The sequence below is a fragment of the Quercus suber genome, unplaced genomic scaffold (assembly GCF_002906115.3).
Source record: "Quercus suber isolate HL8 unplaced genomic scaffold, Cork oak 2.0 scaffold_862, whole genome shotgun sequence".
Lineage (NCBI taxonomy): Eukaryota > Viridiplantae > Streptophyta > Magnoliopsida > Fagales > Fagaceae > Quercus > Quercus suber.
In genome coordinates this window covers 12,066-31,989 of record NW_027070292.1, presented here as the reverse complement: position 1 = coordinate 31,989, position 19,924 = coordinate 12,066, and the positions used below count along the sequence as shown (strand labels likewise).

The following is a 19,924-nucleotide window of genomic DNA, read 5'->3' as shown; positions in this document are numbered from 1 at the left end:
CCGCCTTCAAGCAGGTCAAGAAGATTGGTTTGGGGCTGTCTTTTTAAACCCATCTCAGCCTGAGTACCAACTCTTAGGGACCGGAGATCGGCTTCGGACAGATGAGGGTCTCCTAGGTCACCAGAGGGATCCTCGGACTGATCAGCTAAGTTGAACACACTATATTCGTCCTCAGAAGAGCTCAGTTCAACCACCTCCCTTGCCTTCTTAGATAGTCCTTCCTCGGCCACCGTTACTTGTTGGGATGAGGAGGGACCTGCTAGCGGAATGCCTTCAGGTATGTGAGACCCCTCAGAAAATGCAAAACCGTCCTCCACCACGGTAATCTGCGTAAGCCGAGGGTCACGAGCTCTAATTACGTGCTTCGAGACTGGGAATAATTTCTGAGCTGGGTCACATCCGAGGATTTTGTGAGCAGCTCTGACCTGGTTATCAGTTTCGTTCAGGAAAAGTTCTGACCTAAGAACGGTTTTCAAATCCGCTTTGTTAACCAGGTGGAAATGACGTGCAAAGGCGTGCGGATCTGCGAAAAGAAAAGTGAAACTCCTGTGGTTAATCAACCAAAGCGGATATACAGTTATAAAAATAAAAATACTGAAACCTAGATTATCTCTTACTTCAGATACCCTACCTGGCTCCCCTTCTACTGTTGGGCAATGAAAACCGTTGTGCCACTCCCCCAACACTATGAGGAAATCTTGAGTCAACCCCTTATTGGAATCAGGAAGACACTGGATGAGACGAACCCTATCGTCCCTTGTCTTCATATAGTACGTCTTACCCCTCAGGTGATGAAGGTTGTAGCACCAGTTCACATTGTGGTGAGTCAGTCTCAGCCTCATTTTCTCATTCAAGGTATCTACACACCCTAATATCCTAAATACATTCACGGCACACTGGGTAGGAGCCAGGTGGAAATGCCTAAGGTAATTAAGAGTCACTGGTCTCATAGGGATTCTCATCCCTCCCTCTACGAAAGCGACTATCGGGATCACGACTTCACCCTCTCTCCTCTTAATGTACCACTCCCCTTCTTCACAGTACTTCAAACTCACATTATTGGGTATCCCATAGTCGACAATGAATTTGTTCATCATCTCGTCGGACTCAACCAACTTCTTAAACTTACCCATCCCCCAAGGACGACTAAAGATTCCAGAAGAAGAAAAGAAGGGATAAAATCAAGGAAAATTTGGGATCACTGGAAGAAGAAGACTTACAAAAATATTACGATTCTCTTCAGGTAGTGTGCAAGTTGAACCAGATTCAAATCATACGCATCAATGGTTGTAAGCGCGAAAATGAGGAAACCAGGCAGTTCAAACAGGTACTTATACTCCCCTTTAGGTTCCCCAAATGTAACCGCCTGCCCATAAAAGCAGGAAATCCTCACCGAACAATTACCATCACACCGTTGAAAGTGGGAAACGTGGTACCGCCAAAATTTAATGTGGGCACACATTAAGTCTTGAAACGCCAAAAACGCACATCGGGCAGTCGAAAAGTCGCCAGCATTAGCACGAACCGAAGTGGGGCAATTCGTCTAGAGGGCCTGCAGGTATCAAAACCCTCCTCCCCGTCCGAGGGAACGTGCAACAGGGTTTTGAGGGGCTATTGTGGGGCCCGTGGGCCTGATAGCCTCAGCCCATCGTGTAGTAGGCCCAAGGCCCACGCCGAGGAAGACTGACCATTCAAGGCTAAATTAGGGAAAGCCTCTTTTTCAGATCCACGCCGAGGACCTCCTCATCCTCGGCATGCCAAGGATAATTTTGGGAAAGGCCAGGCCCAGAGCAAGCTGTCACCCTCACACTTAATGCATTCACCTAACCCCTCTGGCCGCATTAATGGGGATATAACCCCTTAGCAGGGCAACGTTGATCAGAGTGAACCATTTGAGTACTGATAAGGCCTCTGATGGGACGGACGGCCAGAAGAAAGGCAAATGGATGATCAACAGATGGAAGAACGAGATAGGACAATGGAGACTATATAAGAAAAGCGAGTAAAGTAAGATGGGGGGGAAAAAGGGGAGAAGAAAAAGGGCTCCTCGGCCACGGGCCGAGGAGCATCCCCCCAGTTGTAAACAAGTTCTAAGTATTTTTTAATAAAAGAAGAGAGTTCATGCTTGGTGAACGACGGCCAGTGCCTAAACCTTCAATCCACTCTCTACAAATTTATTGTTTGGGCTTGTTGGGCTGAAAACCCATTCATACTCTGGGTCCAATCCAAATTGAGTCCCTACAATAATGATTGGTATTCTTCTCGAAAAAAAAAAAAAAAACTATCATATTTTTTTATATAAAAAAAATTATCGTACTTGATCTAAAAAAAGAAGCATATAGATATATTTGGGGGTTAATTTAGTCCATCATAATCTTGGGATTTCAAGGATTAAAACTTTTGTTTAACTTGGGATTTCCCTCCTTTTAATTTGGAGGGGAAAATCATAACCATTCCAAGATTTACTTTTTTTGTAATCCTATATGTGTAGTATATTATATTATACACGTACGTATGTAACATATTTTTCAAAAAAACAAATTGGAAAATACAGAATTTCCATTTTTAAAAGTACTATAAAAATAGTATTTTCCCATATTATATTTGTATACAAGTAGTCCAAACTTAAATATTATGAACTTAATTTACTTTAAGTAAAACTATTTGATTAAAAGTATATGATTAATTGTTTTGAGATATTTAAAAGAAGATTCATTATTTATTTTAAATTATTCTATAGTTTATTATTAAATTTTCTTTTCGTAAAAACTTAGGCTTACACTATGTGTATTTGTCATGTAATTTCAAGTAATTTTTATTCTTTTATTTTTATCATCTATTTTATATATAATTATTTTATTTTAAAGCATGATGAAAATTTGAAAACATGTATACTAAATACAATAAATTACTACATTAGAGAACTAACTTAAATTGTTATGTACAATATAATACAACAAAATGTATTTTTAGCAACGAAACTTGGTGAGGAAATATTTTTTTCGTTGCTAAAATTACAGATTTAGCGACAAAATATGGAATATAATATTTCACTAAATTGAAATATAATAATGGAAATAACATATAAAATAACATAATATTTGACTAAATTGAAATATAATAATGGAAATAATATGGTATTTATAGGCATTCCTCTGCAATACATTGTTTGTACTTCTATTTTCCTTTTTTTCATTTTTATTTTTATTTTAAAATATTTTTAAAACTTGGACTGAATGATTTATCTTTAATGTCAAATAAATTTTGTATTAAGAGAAAGGAGGCAAAAATACAAGAGGAACCTTATTTCATTTGCACCACAAGAGTTCAAAATAGAGANTCAACCCACACCAGTTAGTAGTGGAGTTAAAAATTTAGCTATTTGGTACCACAAAAAGTTATATTATCTATTTTACCTACTTACTTTACAAAACATTCAGCAGCAGTGGATCTATTTTATCTTTTAAAATAATAAAATAATATAAATATCACAATAAAATAATATATAAACTAAAATAAAGTAATATATCCACACAAACTTCCCAGATTTTCTTAGAGTTTCTTAGTAGCCAAACATAGCAACCCACACCCAACACAGCACAAACATCCATCACCACCACAGCCCAAATCCAAACAAAATCACCAACCACCAATCACAAACAAAATAAAAAATCACCAACATGGCACAAATGCGGTGTGGGTCGACAAGCTGGGTCAGCAGAAGGGGTGGGTTAGCGGAAACCCAGCACAAACCGAAGACAAACCCACGCATCGATGCTGCCTATGCTGTCAACATCCTCGTCAATGCTTTGGTTTCCGATTATGCTACATCTCTCTCTCGACTTTGATCTCATTGCTCTACTATTACATCTCTCTCTCGGCTTAGGACTTGGGGCTTGGGTCGGCGGAAGGGGTGGGTCGGAGCTGGGTAGGCAAGCTAGGTCTGTGGCAGCGTGGGTCAGGGTGGCGGCGGCATGAGAGGTCTGAAAGTTGAGAGTTGTGAGAGTTTTGAGAAGAAAAGAAAAGGAAAAAAAAGAAAGGAAAAAAAATAATATTTTAGTAAGACGGAGAATATATATACTATTATTTTTTTTATAGCTTTCAGCTATAATGCACAGCCATAAATAGGTGTGCACTGTAGTAAGAAGGGTAAAAGTTTTCCCTATGGCACTACTACTGCAGCATGTATTTTTGTGTTTTGGTGAAGCTAAAATAGCTATATAGCTATTTAGCTTCATTGTTACTAATGCTCTTATATATGTACCCATTTTCCTCCAAGATGGGTTTTTAGCTATAGTTGCTTCCTATCTTTAGGGAGCACTATTCATTCCTTAACTTTTTGTTTTTTTTTTGTGTTTTGGTATTTGTGATAAAGTTGTTTTGATAAGTGAGATGAATAAATAATATGAGTAAAGAAATAATATTTAAATAAAGAGAAATGATATGTTCACAATATTTTCACAATAAATCATAAGTGACAGGTTGCTACTGATTGTTATTGTTGGAGTAAAAAAGTAATCTTAGTATTAAGTTCAAATTTGAACCAATAACAACTAACTATGATTTATTATGAAAATATTGTAAAAATATTGTAGATATAACATCTCTCACAAATAAAATGAGGTTTAGAATAAAGAATCTATATGGGTTAAAATGGAGAAGGTATTTGTTATTAAATGATACTACGTCAGCGGTATCAAAATTCAATAAATGTGAGACATGTCAGCAAAAAAATAACTAACTCACTGACAAATGAAAGACATGTGTTAATGTGTAGTTATTTTCGCATACATGTCTCTTGTATAATAGATTTTGATATTTGATATAAAATATTTTTCGTTAAAATGAAAAGTAGTTGGCTAAATCAGGAAAGTAGGTCTTATCCTAAAATAGGGAGAAATTTTAACTAACTTGCTATCACTGCTCTTACTAAATAGCTAACGCACTTTGATTTGTTTTGTTTTTTTATTTTATTTTTTTCAGTACTTTCATCCGTCCACTCTGTATAATTTTTGCTTCCCCACAAGAAGAACTCTAAAGTGGTTTAACCATCAAAGTCGTGGGTACTCAATCTCAATTGACATAACCTCAAATTTGTACGATGACAGCAATTGGATGGGGTTAGCACTATATGCTTCTTTTTCTATTGATAAGGATGGCACCAATTTGAAAATACGGTTTCAATTTCTTCACCTCACTTCCTATATTGTCAATTCGAGTTGAGTAGCGCTAGTCTGGATCAAATCCATTGTTGCCGCATCGATGGTGAAGAACAAAATTGGTTATCTATTCAATATGGATTCAATTGGATATCCTACATACCAGGTGAGGCATTTAAGGATATGTTGAATCAGTGCGACCATATGAAGGCTTCATTTGTAAGTGATTTGCCAGGTGTGATAGTGCAAAAATGTGGGCTTCGTCTTTTGCATAAGCATGATGAGTTACAATTTGAGCGAGAACTACAATATTGCTACACCTTGATTTCTCGATATCGGGATTTCACTCAATGGCTTTTGAAACAACCTGTGATTTCAGAAAGAACTGAAACTACTGGAAAGATTACTTCAGTTATTACAGCTCCCAGCAAGCAGCTGGTAAGAAATTTTGAGTATTTTCTTAGGAACACAATGATTTTCAAGGTCCTTTCTACAACTGTTTAGCGTTATGTTGTGATTGATGTTAATAAAAGCAATGTCAATGATAGACCTATGTGAAAGTAATGTTACTTTAATCACAATATGTTCTGTCAACAATTGTAGAAAAGATTGTGAAAATTACTATGCCCTGAACATTACTGTTTACATTGCTTGAAATGCAGGATGAACACTCCCTCTAATTTTCTACCCTGGTCTGTGACTCAAATGCAGACCTTATTAATATCATTATTGTTTTTTTAATATCAGGACTTGGATGGATGCTTTGAATATTTTGGATGTTTCCCTCTGGTAGACATTTTACCTTTCTTCAGCAGTCAAAGTAATGAGCCGTCAGTGACAATCAATGTACCCAGATATTTCTACAATGACATTGATTGGACGGGCTTGTTTTATGTGCTAATTTTTCAATCCAGGAGCATCAAACTGCGATACTTGAAAATCCTACTCAACAATTTCTCACCACCTTATTTGTCTTTTAGAGACTGATGTAGCAGGTCCGGAGCATTTACTCATCCATCTCACTAATAATGAAGAATTCATGTGGCTAGATACGGATTGGCAATTTCTTTGGTTGTCCTGTATTTCACGTGAGTTGTTATCGGATGAGTTCAATCAATGTGGTTGCATCAAAGCTTCAATTATTAGCGATTGGCCAGGTGTGATGGTGCAAAAATGTGGGCTTAGTTTCTTTCATGTGAATGATAACTGGTTTCGGATGATGAGATCTTGTTGTGAGAGGGAATATTTATATCGAAATATCGTCAATCAAGTGACAGCAAGGAAGTTGAAAATGAAGCAAGACCATGATGATGAGACAGGACCTAGAAGAGCTAGTAGCTCCAATGAAATCCAAATTCACCATGAAATTACAAGAATGTCTATTGATAAAGGGGAAACAAGTGAAGCTAAGGATCAACACTGCCATAGCAACCTGCTGGTAATTAATAAACTATTATCTCAAAAAGTTTAGCTAACTGGAAATGGTTAACTAAATCATTTAATAATTATTCTAATGCTTCTTCTTAGGTGTAGTTCAAATTCTCCCTTGATAAATGAGGCCAAATGTAAGTTTTTTTTAACTTTTTAAATAAAAGGTAGAGCGGAGACATACATCAAACTTAAGATTATTTACTCTAATACCATGAAAATGCTCAATCTTACGATTATTTATATTTCTTGGATATATGATAGTGCACAATTTTAAATGATTTTGCATTGAATTCAGATTTAGATTTGTTATATTAAATTTTATCTATAAAATGAATCAATTTCAAATGGAGAGAGATCCTATCACGATAAACTACAATTTGCCTCAAAAGTTAAAGATGTTAGGAAAAAAATTTAATTTAATCATTTAACCATTATTCTAACAACACACAATATTTTTTGTTTTACAGGACTTTGATCATTCCCTTGTCCATAATTTTTGTTTCCTTAAATCTGAAATTCTAGATTGGTTCAGCAATGAGAGTGATTCGCCCTCGTTGACAGTCCAAAATTTGTGCAGTGATAATACTTGGATAGGTTTTGCTCTATATGCCTGTTTTGAATTCAACGAGAATCAGAATTCCATCCTAGACATTCTTGATTCAGAAGGTTCCTACAACCTTATTTGTCATTTAGAAACCAAAATTGGTAGTGTGAAACCTCGCCATATCTATTGCCCAACTAAGAAAGATCTCATGCTGTTACAACTAGGTGGATTCATTTGGTTCTCCTATATACCACCTGGGTCGCTTCCAGATTGGCTGAATCATTGCATCCATGCTAAGTTTTCATTTGCAACTAATTGCCCTGGCTTGACAGTGCAGAAGTGTGGCCTTCATCCCTTGTACAAGCACACTGTGCAGGAGTGTAGCCTTCGATTGAACAAGCTCTGTGAGATAACTTCCAAGGAAATATTAACGCACAACGTGAAATTGTTGTCTGATAATTGGAATATCTTCTGGAACTTGACGAATACAAACAAGAGGAAGCAAAAACACGATAATGAAGCAGGACCAAGTACAAGAAAAAGGAGGCGAGTCTAAGTTTTTGTTTTCCCAAAGGGCTGGTGTGAATAAGACAACTTTTAGATAAAAGTGTGGTGGTGTGGGCTGGTTTCAGTGCAAACTACAAAGAAAAAGAGAGAGACAGAGGTATATTTTTTTTTTTTTTTTGAGAGACAAAAATGAGGGTCTTTATGGTTATATTACACTCCGGGGCAGGGCGCCAGGTGGCAATCAAAGTCAGCGGACGATCTCACCGGCCAGACGATCTTACACACCTGTGCGGGACTCACCCCCCATTGGAGATATTTAGAGAGGAGATAATTCAAATCCGTGTGGTTTAATAAAGAACAAGTGCAACTGCTTCTATGGACCAAAATAATTTCTAATTTCCCATTCCAGGTGATAATTGCAAGGTATAATTCAAACTTATGTTAAAGATTTATGGAGTTAATACTGTTGCCAATACTTTCCTTAGATAATACATTCCAATTGAATAATTAATATACAACATATAGAAACACTACTTAACCAAAAAAAAATTTAAGTCTATGAGTTTGAACCTTTTTTTTTTTTTTTGAGAATCCTATGAGTTTGAACCTAACTATACTATATTAACTACTCATATATTTATTTATTTAATGTGAAAGTTCACTAGCACATATATCCAACATTAATAAACAAAATAAAATTGTGTCAAAATCCAAGATTGCAAATTTTTATTTATTAAAAGCCCAATTCTCTCTCTCTCTAAAATCCTAGCACTAAGTAGGTGATTATGCTGAGAAAGCATGTAAATCTTCATATTGAAATTTATAGGGAAGAGGGAGATATATGTGAAATCACTGAAATAAGAGATCAAGAGAACGATGCAAAAGAAATTATCATGATATCTCATCTAGGGAACAGTTTTTTTTGTTATTTTCTTCTTATTCATATATAGAAACATTACATAAAAATATTATAAACAATATGATATATGTTTTACTATCCTAAGAAGGATCCTATCTTTGATGTCTTAGATGGTAAATATTCATTCAATAATTTTGTTTCCTTTTAAAAAAAGAAAGAGAGTTGTTTCTCACTCTGTGATGAGACAAGTCACGTATTAACCCAACAAAAAAAAAAAAAGGTTGGGGGGGATGGGGTGGGGTGGGGGAATGAATGCAATTAAGTTAACTTTACAAGTTAACTTTAATAAATAAATTAAAAAAAAAAAAAGTTAACTTTACTGAATCTCTTATTCAACCATCAGAAATTTTATCAGTTGAGCTAAGTGAAAGCCATAGTTGATTTTGACATTTAACTGTACATGTATGAACCATTCAGTCCCCCAGCCATTCAAATCAATGCATCAGTTTTGGTAAGATGGGCTATTTCTTCCTCCTCTTCACTTTGACCTTCTTTCCCACTTTTAAAGGACATTCAAACCTCTATTATTCACCAAATAAAAGAACTTGATTTGGACTAGTTGACTAGGTTTAGAAATAAAGACCGTTCTCTAGAAAATTCTTCAAAAGCTTATATGCGTGTCCCACGAGTGGCACACATATTCAAAGAAGTGAAAAATGGCAGAGACCCCCTGAATTGTAATACTGTGATGGAGAAAGTGAACGTTAAGATTGGGTTTAAATTCTTCACTATAAATGCGTGATATGTTATATGTCGTTTTACTTATGTATTTGATGATAAACGCAAAGCTACAGGTCGTTTAACTGAAGTTTGTTAAATAGCCGTTAAGGCTGTTAGTTTGTTGCTGTTGTTCAGTTTTACTTTGGCGCTAACCTCTGTTTTCCAAGTATATCCACTTTAATGATGTAGTTTATGAATTGCTTCGCTGCATAAAGACAAGGGCAAGCGAGTTCTAGAATAACCTCTCCTTTCATTTGTCTGCTGCCCTTCTTCGAATGCTCTTTTTAAGATATCCTGTGCAATTGGTTATGCTTTTGAAAACATTTTGTAATAAATTATCTCATGCACATGTTTAATACTTATTAAATTATTTTGGGAATCAACTTCAATTATATAATATGTCATTAGAAATATTTTGCAAGAAATTATGTTATGACTTATGACCTATGTTTAGTACTTATTAATATATGTTATACTATTTTGAGAATTAACTTTAATTATATGCCATCTCATTAGAAAGAGATAAAATGCAAATTAGTAAAATTAATATAGTTAAGTAAATTGAAAAACATTTAATCATTTTCATTGACTTAAACATTCAATTTTTGCGAATTACAGTTAGCTCAACATGTGATCGCTTAAAATTAGTGTATTTGTTTGATGATAAAGAGCAATTCTCATAGTAGACATCATAAGTTGAAATTTTATGGTCACCATATTCTTAACTACATGTTATTAAACTTGATTTGTAGAATGTTATACTCCAAACAAATTGTTTCTTATATAATTCTTTTAAAAATGACCATGAAAATTTAATTTGGGTTCAAGTTATATTTTTTTTTACACCATAGGATTCTAAAAAATCTAACCCTTAAAAAAATAACTCTAAATATTTATCGTTTTTAACCTCATTTACAAAATAAATAGCATTTTTTTTTTCTCTCCTTGTTAATTGCTTTCCATCTTCAATTTTATTGCAATTTTACAAATTAACAAGGCAACCACTTCTCTTTCTCTAGTATCCTTGTTAAAAAATGAAAAAAAAGTAAAAACTTGTTGCACACACCCCTACCCAAGAAAAAGCAACTGAAATTGCACTACTTAAAAACAAATAAATAAATAAACACTAAGGCAACTGCAACAGTAATTGTTCATAGGCTTTCTACAGCAACAGAGAACTTCCCCAGTTGGATCTATAATTAGAACTTCCCCATGCCAAACGCTACTCATGCTCTGGAACATATCTTGGGTAAAAATGCCTCCATAAAGTGGTATAATAAATTGTTTGTGGCTCACATTTTGGAGAGAGAAGGAATTAGTGATCACACCCTTATAAATCTCATCAAGCTCCTTATGGTCATGTTCTTGAGAATTTTCAAGTTTTCCCATTATTTTCATCTCATTATCTCTTTTGTCAATGCCAAAATTACTCCCATCTTGAGAATCTTCAATTTTATTTCCTGGACACTTGAATAGACTTCTCATTTCTCAATAGCATAATAACCTCCATTTATAAGACCTTCATCCTGCTATTTTTCTACCTTCTGCGTCTGTAATTAGTGGTTTCCTGTAGATGATCTTGCCCTTCCATTCAAATGAATTATTAGCTTCGAAAATCTTACGGGACAATTCCAAGATGCCATTTGCTTTTGAAATCTTTTTTTTTTCTTTATTTTATTTGCAATTCATGCAAGTCATAGTATAAAGAGAGAGAAAAAAAGATTGCAGAGAGACACTGCCAAAAGAAAGTTACATGTCGTTCTTGGAGCTATGCTGTTATACTGCGTGCCGTTGACAGATTGGGTTTAACCGTTTAAGTTCTTGGCTGTACTGCGTGATATGTTTTATGTCGTTCTACTCGAGTTTTTAATGATAAAAGCAAAACTACGGGTCGTTGAGCAGTTAGTTTCCCACTGCTCATTTCATCTCTCCCTGCAACTTCTATGCATTTGTATTCCTGTTCTTTGTTTTTCCTTTTAAGTTCATTGCTATTACCAAAAAAACTACATTATTAATTAATTGAATTTCTTTTAATTTGCACTTTCAATCAAATTGTTTTATGCCCCTATCCCATTTCCAGTCAAATTTTCTGGACATGAGAATATATTTAATTTATCCCATTTCCACCAAAGTTCCTAACACATTAAAAAGTACTATTCCCAAAGCGTGCTTCTCCATAATGCTTGATTACGATTGATTTAAAAAAGGAAAATTCACAAGATCCCAAAAAAAAAAAAAATTTGCTAGGCAAACGTTTATAGGAGATAATTGTGTGTGTGTGTGATGTGAAACATTCTCCTATGAAAATGCAAGGATTCCTGAATTTTAAATTGGGATCAATGGGATGTACTATTTCTTCTTAACAATAATATATTTGTATTGAGTTTACATATGCAAGTTTTATGGAACTTAAATAAATAAATAATTACATGCTTAATGCTTGATGCACCTTACACTTCATTCTAGCTTAGGGTCCGTTTGGTTGGGGGAGGAAAAGTAGGAGGATAGAAAATAGAGAGAAGATGGAAAGTGGGAGGATAGAAAAGATTTTAGTTTCTCTCATTTGTGTTTGATTGGGAAGGTGGAAAAGTGAAGGGATGAAAAACTTTTTTATTTGATTGAAAATAAAGTTTGTATAAATTTACTATCATGTCTCTCTTAAATAAAACAAAAAGTAAACATTATACTTTTTTTTTTAAAAAAAAAAATTGTGTATAGATGGACACTTCATTAAAGTAAAAAAAAAAAAAAAAGAGCATAAGAAATTAACCCAAAACTATTTTCTAAAAAAAAAAAGAAAAAAAAAAAAGAAAGAAGCCAACACGTCCCGACAAAATCAAAGAATTAAAAAAAAAAAAAAAAAAAAGGCAACAGTAACAGAAAAGAAAAAATCAAAGGAAAAAAAAAAGAAGGCAACACGTTAACAGAGAGAAAAGAACAAAAAAAAAAAAAAGCCGACACATTGGAGGTGAAGTCCAACGTGAAAGGTATTTTTGGAAGCTCATTTCATGAGCTTTCCCCTCTCAGTTTTCTCCCATTTTGGGGAGAAAACTTTTTGTGGGCCCAAGGAGAAAACACCTAGGCCTTACAATTTATTTTCCTTCCTCTTCACCCAACCAAACATACTAAAAAAAGTTTTTCTTTCCATCTTCTCTTGCAAAGTTTTCCATCCACCTATTTCACCTTTAAACAAACACACTCTTGTGTCTACTCCAATGCTTAGGTGTTCCCAAAATGCCTTAACCAGATAGAAAATTGTCATTATCGATTTTGATGTCTATGGTTGATTTCAATTTTTTTATTTCATCAACTGAAATTTTGATGTTCGCCACAATCTCATTTAAGTTGTTTTCCTGCAAAACGTTTCATCTGTATGTAATAATCCTGTTGCTGTTTGTTTCAGAGTCGAGGCTGTGCGCTCTTGGGGCTTCATGCTACACCAACTTTACTTGCAAAGGAAAAACTCTTTCTTGACCAGGGATGGCAGGTATATCTTATAATTTGCTTTTCTTGAAAGTAAGAATTTATTCTTCTAATATGCCAATTAGCTTTAGCTCAAATGGCACTTCCTTTTCCACATGAGTAGATGGTGGGCGAGATTGTAGGTTCAAAATCCACTGTGTATGTGTATAACTTACCAATTACAAAAAAAATATTTGTTTGTTTATTCTTGTTTAATATGCATGTAATTTAGATTAATTCAGATGAATAAACTCTACGTTCAAAGGTGGGCCATCCTTTTAAATAATGATAGAGAAGTCACCCAGTCAACAAATCTGTCAATTGCACCAAATCTGACCCAATTAGGATACAGTTATCATAGTGAAAATGCTGAACTATTTGAATATCAATCCTACTAGTGTATATGAAACGTACATGACCAGGTTATGTTTTATTTGAATAATTGACCTAATTGTAAAAAAACAAAAGGTTAAAAATTTACTACCTAGATCTGAAAAGTCATTTATGTAGGTATAGATGTTTAATATAGATTCATGGACAGATTATGGATGGATGGGTTGATGGAGGGGGGTGGGGCAGATTTGATACTCAATTTCTGTCAGATTTACACTTCATGAGTTATGTTTTTCTTTTTATTGGTGAGGTATACATGCATTTAGTGGCTTTTGAATCAACGTCCTCACCCTCTACCCACACTTGTGAGAGGAGGAAGTGCCATTTGAGCCAAGGCTCAATGGCAGTGTGAGTGTGAGTCATGATTGAAGTCTCAGAAGGTAGTCACTAGATGTACATAAGTACATTTGAGATGTTACTAAGTAATTTGGGTTTGATACTTTCCTTTTATTGGTTACCTTGACTAATGTTGTTAAGGATCCATAGTCGACCCCAAAAAATTTGGACTAAGGCTATGTTGTTTTTGTTGAAGGAATAATACTTTCCTCCCAGCAACCTCTCTTTCAAGTTCACTGAACCAATCCTCGTTTTCAGTTTTTTATGAGTACTGAATTAATCTTCTTTTTCTGTTTCATTAACTCCAATACTTTTCTATGTGGATATCAGAGGGCAGTTGCTTGGGACATGCTGAGAGTTTATAGTAATTTTATTGAAGCTCAGGAAAGGCGAAGGTAAATGCTCTATAAATCTTGTATTGTTCATTCTTGTATATTTTCCCAATTGAATGCAGGGGTTGGGGTAAGTGGTCCCTTATATGATGTGGTTGATAGGTAGTGCCCATTTTATGGTACATTTGATAGGTAGTAGGCATACTTTATTTACTCCATCTTATATGATCTCAGCTAAAAGTCTGTTCTCTTATCAAAAAGTCTAAAGATTTGAACTGCCAATTTCTTAGAATTCTAGCTTGTATGTCATCTAAAAACCTGTACATCCTGCTTCTATTCTATCTTATTTCCTTGAATAGCAAGCAAGGGGTTATCACCAAGGTCATTCAATACCGTACCGGTTTGGCCAGCGGTACGATATATTTCGGATACCGGTCAATATCGGTGTACAGTTTCGGATTTACCGCTATTTTTTATATTTATAAATAAATAAAATATGTGTGTGTTATTTATAACAATTATAAAGTTTAACCTAAACATTTTTTCAATTCAGAACTAATTATTCATGGTTTTAGACTTTAGTATCAATATAAAAAAAAAAAATACAATATAAAAAATAGAAAGCTTAAAAGTTACCATTGCATACTAAGAAAAAATAAATTAATAAATTAATGCAAATAAGTTACCATTCTCCCCTAACAAAAATTCAAAAATTACAAACTCAAAAAAAAAAAAAAAAAAAAAATTCTGTACCAGCCGGTATGCCCGTACCGAGCTGGTATTGCCCGAAATTGGCCGGTATGGCCGGTACATGGTCGGTACGGCCGGTATTTAAACCGGTACGAAACGTTGATGTTTCGATACCAGATAATACCGGTATAGTACATACCGGTACGGTATTGACTACCTTGGTTATCACGGGTCGGCTTGGGTTTCATGCCCATCACCCGAACTGAAATTGTCAGGTGAAGGATGCCTCTATCTGCTGCTGACTAATGGGTCAGGTGAATCTGCCTGTACTCTTGGGTGGGTGGTTGGACCTTGGGTTAGGGCTTTGGGTTTGATATCCCATTTTCTGTTGGTTGTAATATTTATTTTACTTCTTAGGAACCAAACAATGCATACTGATTCAAGTTTGTTTGTTTGGGGGGTGTGGGGATGGGGAGGGGGAGTTAGTTCACTGTATCTTGAACGTGATAGTTGATAAGTTTCTAATTTGTATTGGGAAGTCCAGATCTGATGGCCGCAGTTGAAGGCACACTGGATTTGATGGCCATGCCATCGCAGGAGCTTGAGGTCCAGGTTTTTTAGAGGGGGTTTTTTTGGGGGGTGGGGGGTGGGGGGGCGCTGATCAGAAACCAATCGAACACACCTATATTTATCTCACCAAAACCATATGATTCTCCCTTATTGCTCAAAAATGTGTGATGTGAGAGAGAGAGATGAGCAAATTAGGAACAAAGGGTGGGAAAGCTGCCACAAGTAAAATAACAAAGCCACACACCCAATTATAAGAAGCCACCTGTTAAAATAGGCAGTGCATATTAATCAGTTGGGTTGGGTCAGGTGGAATTTCATTTAACCCTCCCACAAGCCTGACCACCTGAAAGTTTTAAAACTATAAACCTGTCATCTGACAGTTGTATTGATCAAAACTGCCTGCAATTCTTCAGGTTGGGCTGGGTTGGTAAATTTTCGTTCTTTTCGCCTCAAGAAACTTTTTTTTTCCAATGTGGTGTTTGTTAACTGGTTTTTGACATGATAGAGTTCTCTAAGTGGTGTGTTTTACAGTGGTTATGCTCCTTTGTTCTGAATTGTATCTTCAAGATCTGTTGCAATCCAACTTGGTTTTGCTTTTTTTCATTCTGTGTCTTCTTAAAAAAAAATTTATGCAAAACAATCTCCATTTTATGCCAAATCTCAAAACCACCAATGCATGTAATATCATCAAATTTTATGTTTGATCTTCTGTCACTAAAAGTTATCTAGTTTAGCACTGAGGTTGATGTTTATATCTTATGAAATAGTTTAATTAAAACCATTTATTTAATTTGACCATTTTGTATGAATAAATAAAATTGACTCTCTTTCAGAATGGTTTAAATAAATTAAAATTCATCACCACATGGATGATTATTTTTTAGTTTGAATTGAACTGGATAGGAATCTGTACCTCCTTGTGACAGGCATTATTAGTCAACATCTCATAGTGCTAGTCTCTCATTCAGACAAGTGAGGGCCCTATGCCAATCATGCAAAGCTTAGTAGGGCATTATTTATTGTATGTTGAAACTTAATTGGACTGCATCATCTTAAATTGCTAACCAAATGGCTACCTAATTAAATAAATCAGATCCTTGGTTCTGCAAATGATCTTCTCCTGCTGAAGTTTCTTCTATCTATATTTTTAAAATTAAAAAAATAAAATTTGATCTTAAATGTTATTGGTTTCTTTGTTTTGATTTTGTAAAAGAAAATTTGGAAACTGTTTAAATTATTTGGAAGCTGCAAACATCTTTACTACATGAAAACATGCACATACACAGTAGATAGTGCACCTGCATTATTCACGATATCAATTGGGATGTGAGTTCTAGTTTCTGATTAAAACTAAATCAGTTTGGTACACCGTACACTCCACCTTTGCAAGTTTAAATTTTAGCAAGAGTTCCTGTAATGTCAAACTTTTCGTTGACTTTTAAATTTTATTCTTGAGGGAATGGAAATTAATTTCTTATGTGAGAGTATTCTTGGAAGTAACATCTTAAAACATTTGGTTCAAGCAATCAAAGTATGTGTTTGTGTGCCATTGCTGCTCTTTTTTATGCTTCCTCCCCTGAAAAGGAGAATCTCTGCTTCTTCCTTTAGGAACTCTTTTTCCTGATTTTTAGCTGTTCAGTGATCCCTTTATTTAATAATTTTTAGCTGTTCCAAGATCCTATAGTTATGAGATAATGGAATCATGTCTTTTTATGAGGTTCTAAAGTTTTTGTTTTTAGTAGGATATAAAGGGTGCCTTCTTTTCTACACTTTGCATTGGAATGCTCATTGCTTCTGTAATAATCTTGTGAGGATTCTCATCTTTGCCATTTGTTGATTAGGATTGAACGGCTGGAATTGTTCGATGAATTTGAAGAGTGGCACATGATGCAGGCAAGCCAACCTTATTTTGTTGTAAAAGAAAAAGTTGAGCGCTAGCATTCTTTTATTTATAGTGGCTGAATGTATTGGGTGGGCCTTGGTAAATGGAGTTGGTCCTCTCCCAGTGCGTGTGTGTGGCGCGCGCGCGCGTGTGTTGTGAGGCCACCGTGGTCCTGATGTGGACTGGTAGTCACCAACAGTTCAGTTGTTGGGATGCTAGCTCACACTACTCAACAGAGTCAGTCGCCTGACCCATGCATTACGGCCTACCTGACTAATATTTTATTATTATTATTTTCTATTATTATCTTATCATTAATTTTTGTCCCAAATGCTGATTTTTCAGGAGCACTACTGCGTGGCTTATGCAATCAACGATGCCATGGTATGTCACATAACCCCAAAGCCTGGTCTCTCATTTTCCATTTTGTCTTTACATCCTTTCCATGTGATTTTCCTTCAATTCTCTGGATATTGCTTTTGTGGTCATGCATTCCAAAGGAGATATATACTTTCACTATTTATGAGGTAACTCAACTAACCCTTGGAAAAGTTGCCGTTCATGTTAGTATTTTACCCATTCAATGGTGTACAAGAACTGGGTTGGTTCCTAATTTACATATTATCAGAAATGTTCAACCAAGAATCAAATGGCTGAATTCATAAGCTATGGTTATTTTTTGTTTCAATCCTTCAACCAAACACCCACCAAGGAAAAAGATGGGTCCTGATTCTTTTGTGATGGTGAAATATAGAGAGAGAGAGCATCAATATTTTGGTGGGTTTTGATTCCTTTGCCATGATATCATGGCAAGGTATATATTGCCTCTTTTTTCTTTTCTTCTTGTTCTTTTTAGAAGGTGGGTTAGAGGTGCGAGTGCTTTTAAATTGCTCATTTCGAAACCAATATGGTAAGGCTTAAAGCACTTTTAATTTTGGGTTTTCCTTTTTATGCTTCAGGGTCTGTTTGGGGATTTTGGTTTTCCTAACGACCAGCAACACGTGCCTAACCCTCACCAGCATCGCCATGAGAAGTAGAAACAGTGAAAGCTCGTGACTGACACGTGCCAATTCAGCAACTACTGTGTGGGGGGTTTGGTCAGGTAAAGAAGGATCTCTTATTATAAAGCCTCAACTACTAGTTGTCTCCAAAAGGATGATGATTTGTGTGGAACTGTGTTTTTGTTTCTTTTTCAAAGAAAACAGATCTTCTTTTTATATTATTTTTATTTCCCTTAGTTTATTATTATTATTATATTTTTCTTCTTCTCTGATATAGCTGTTTAGCAAAGAAAAAACGTGGTGGGTTCCACTGATCACCAATTTGTATGTCTCATAGAATTGGCTTTGTGGGGTCTTGGCCATGTGGAGAAATAGAAAACGATAAATTTGCATGGTGTTTCTTTTCCTTTATAATGTAATCTCCCTTTTCTTTCTTTTTTCTTCTTATCAAGTTGCTTGCCCTGTTCTATATTTTGTATTTTTTCTTAGTATGACATTAAAAGCCAATGAGATTGTTAGATTGTGCAAAATCAATGTGGCATTGGGACCAAAAGTCGTACTATTCTGAGCAAGATGCCCTCATTTTTCAGATGTTTTGGCTCAAGTGGAAGAAGTACAGGTACCAGGAGTTAGAAAAATTTTGACTGTTCAAATTGGGGTAAAAGACGTACACAAAGGTTGAGGCAACAAGCAATAAGAAATGAAATTTTACCTTTTAATCTGTTTAAAGGAATATGCTTTTCTTACTCCATTGGGCCTTGGGGCACTTCTGTGAGAAATGACTCTCTTGTTCTTTTAGCTGAAGAAATGGCTATTTTGTTTAATCAAGGACAGGTAGTGAAAATTAAAAAGAAAAATTAATGTCAAAATCATGGAGTAGAGAAATTGGTTAGAGATAGATGTCCCTTCGGACCTCTTTTGAAGCTTCTTATTTTATGTCATTTTAATTTTTAGGGTAAGACGGAAATGTACTCGAAATCCATCTAAAACTAGATTGAGTAAGGTTAGAGGTACCGTTCTTTTCACACCTAAATCTCTCTAAATCTACTCTTTTTACGTGTCAATTTTTTATTATTGAATTTTAGTACCTTCAATTTAGTCCACCATTTACTTAAAAAGTTAAAATCTAATTAAAAATTTTCACACATATAAGCAGTGTGGAAAGGGATGTTAATTTACGGATTATCCACAATTTATTATCTTTTACGTACATAGTAGCTTTTGCCTCCAATGAATCTCGAGGGACATGCGAAGAATGAGTAATTTTGATGGGCCAGAGCTAGGAAATGTTTGGCACCAAAAATTGGAATGGGTGGATTTTCAATTTTGATCATCTATTTGTGGACCCCACAGTCTATCTTTTTAGAAGATAACAGTTTCTTTCATCACTTTTCTTTGGATTGCTGCCATACCCACCTCTCTGTTTTTCTCTCTCAACCTTTTTATTTGTCTGCTTGGATGGTCATGACACCCTAATTTAAGGGGAAATTAATTAATTGTAGCAGCCTATAAAGTGACAGAAAGCTTTTGTTTTACTGTTCAGAATAGAAGGAGATTTTGATACTGCTAGACTGGTTTAAACTATTTTAAAAACATAGGAAAATCTCAGTAATGTACTTTTATTGGTTCTATTTGAGGCTCTTTTTTTTGGGTCACATTTTTCTATTTTTTAAGCACTTAAACCGTAAAAGGGTTCATGAGGGTACAAATGGTTGTACCCAGCTGACAATGTAGCTAGCTTCCGAGGCAGATCACCTGTCCTCCTTTGATTCCAGCACCATGAAATTGTTATCCTCAATGCTTTCTTCAAAATATTGTTTTGTTATGACTTGCGGGAACCAAACCGGTTTTGAACTGAGTCTCCTAATTTAGTGATGACTACAATTTAAAAAAAAAAAAAAAAAAAAAAAAAACAGTGCTTATGTTCCTAGTGTTACTCTATATTAAAATCCATTCAGTTATTTGGGAGATTAAAAGT

General features: G+C 35.0%; 1 long non-coding RNA gene across 1 annotated transcript; it reads left to right on the top strand.

Annotated features, from left to right (window-relative positions):
• Nucleotides 1-16,962: 16,962 nt before the first annotated feature.
• Nucleotides 16,963-17,979, top strand: LOC136065146 (uncharacterized). The gene is made up of 3 exons (XR_010626789.1): nucleotides 16,963-17,182; nucleotides 17,291-17,329; nucleotides 17,905-17,979. It is a non-coding gene; the product is annotated as an uncharacterized LOC136065146 (long non-coding RNA).
• Nucleotides 17,980-19,924: the final 1,945 nt, after the last annotated feature.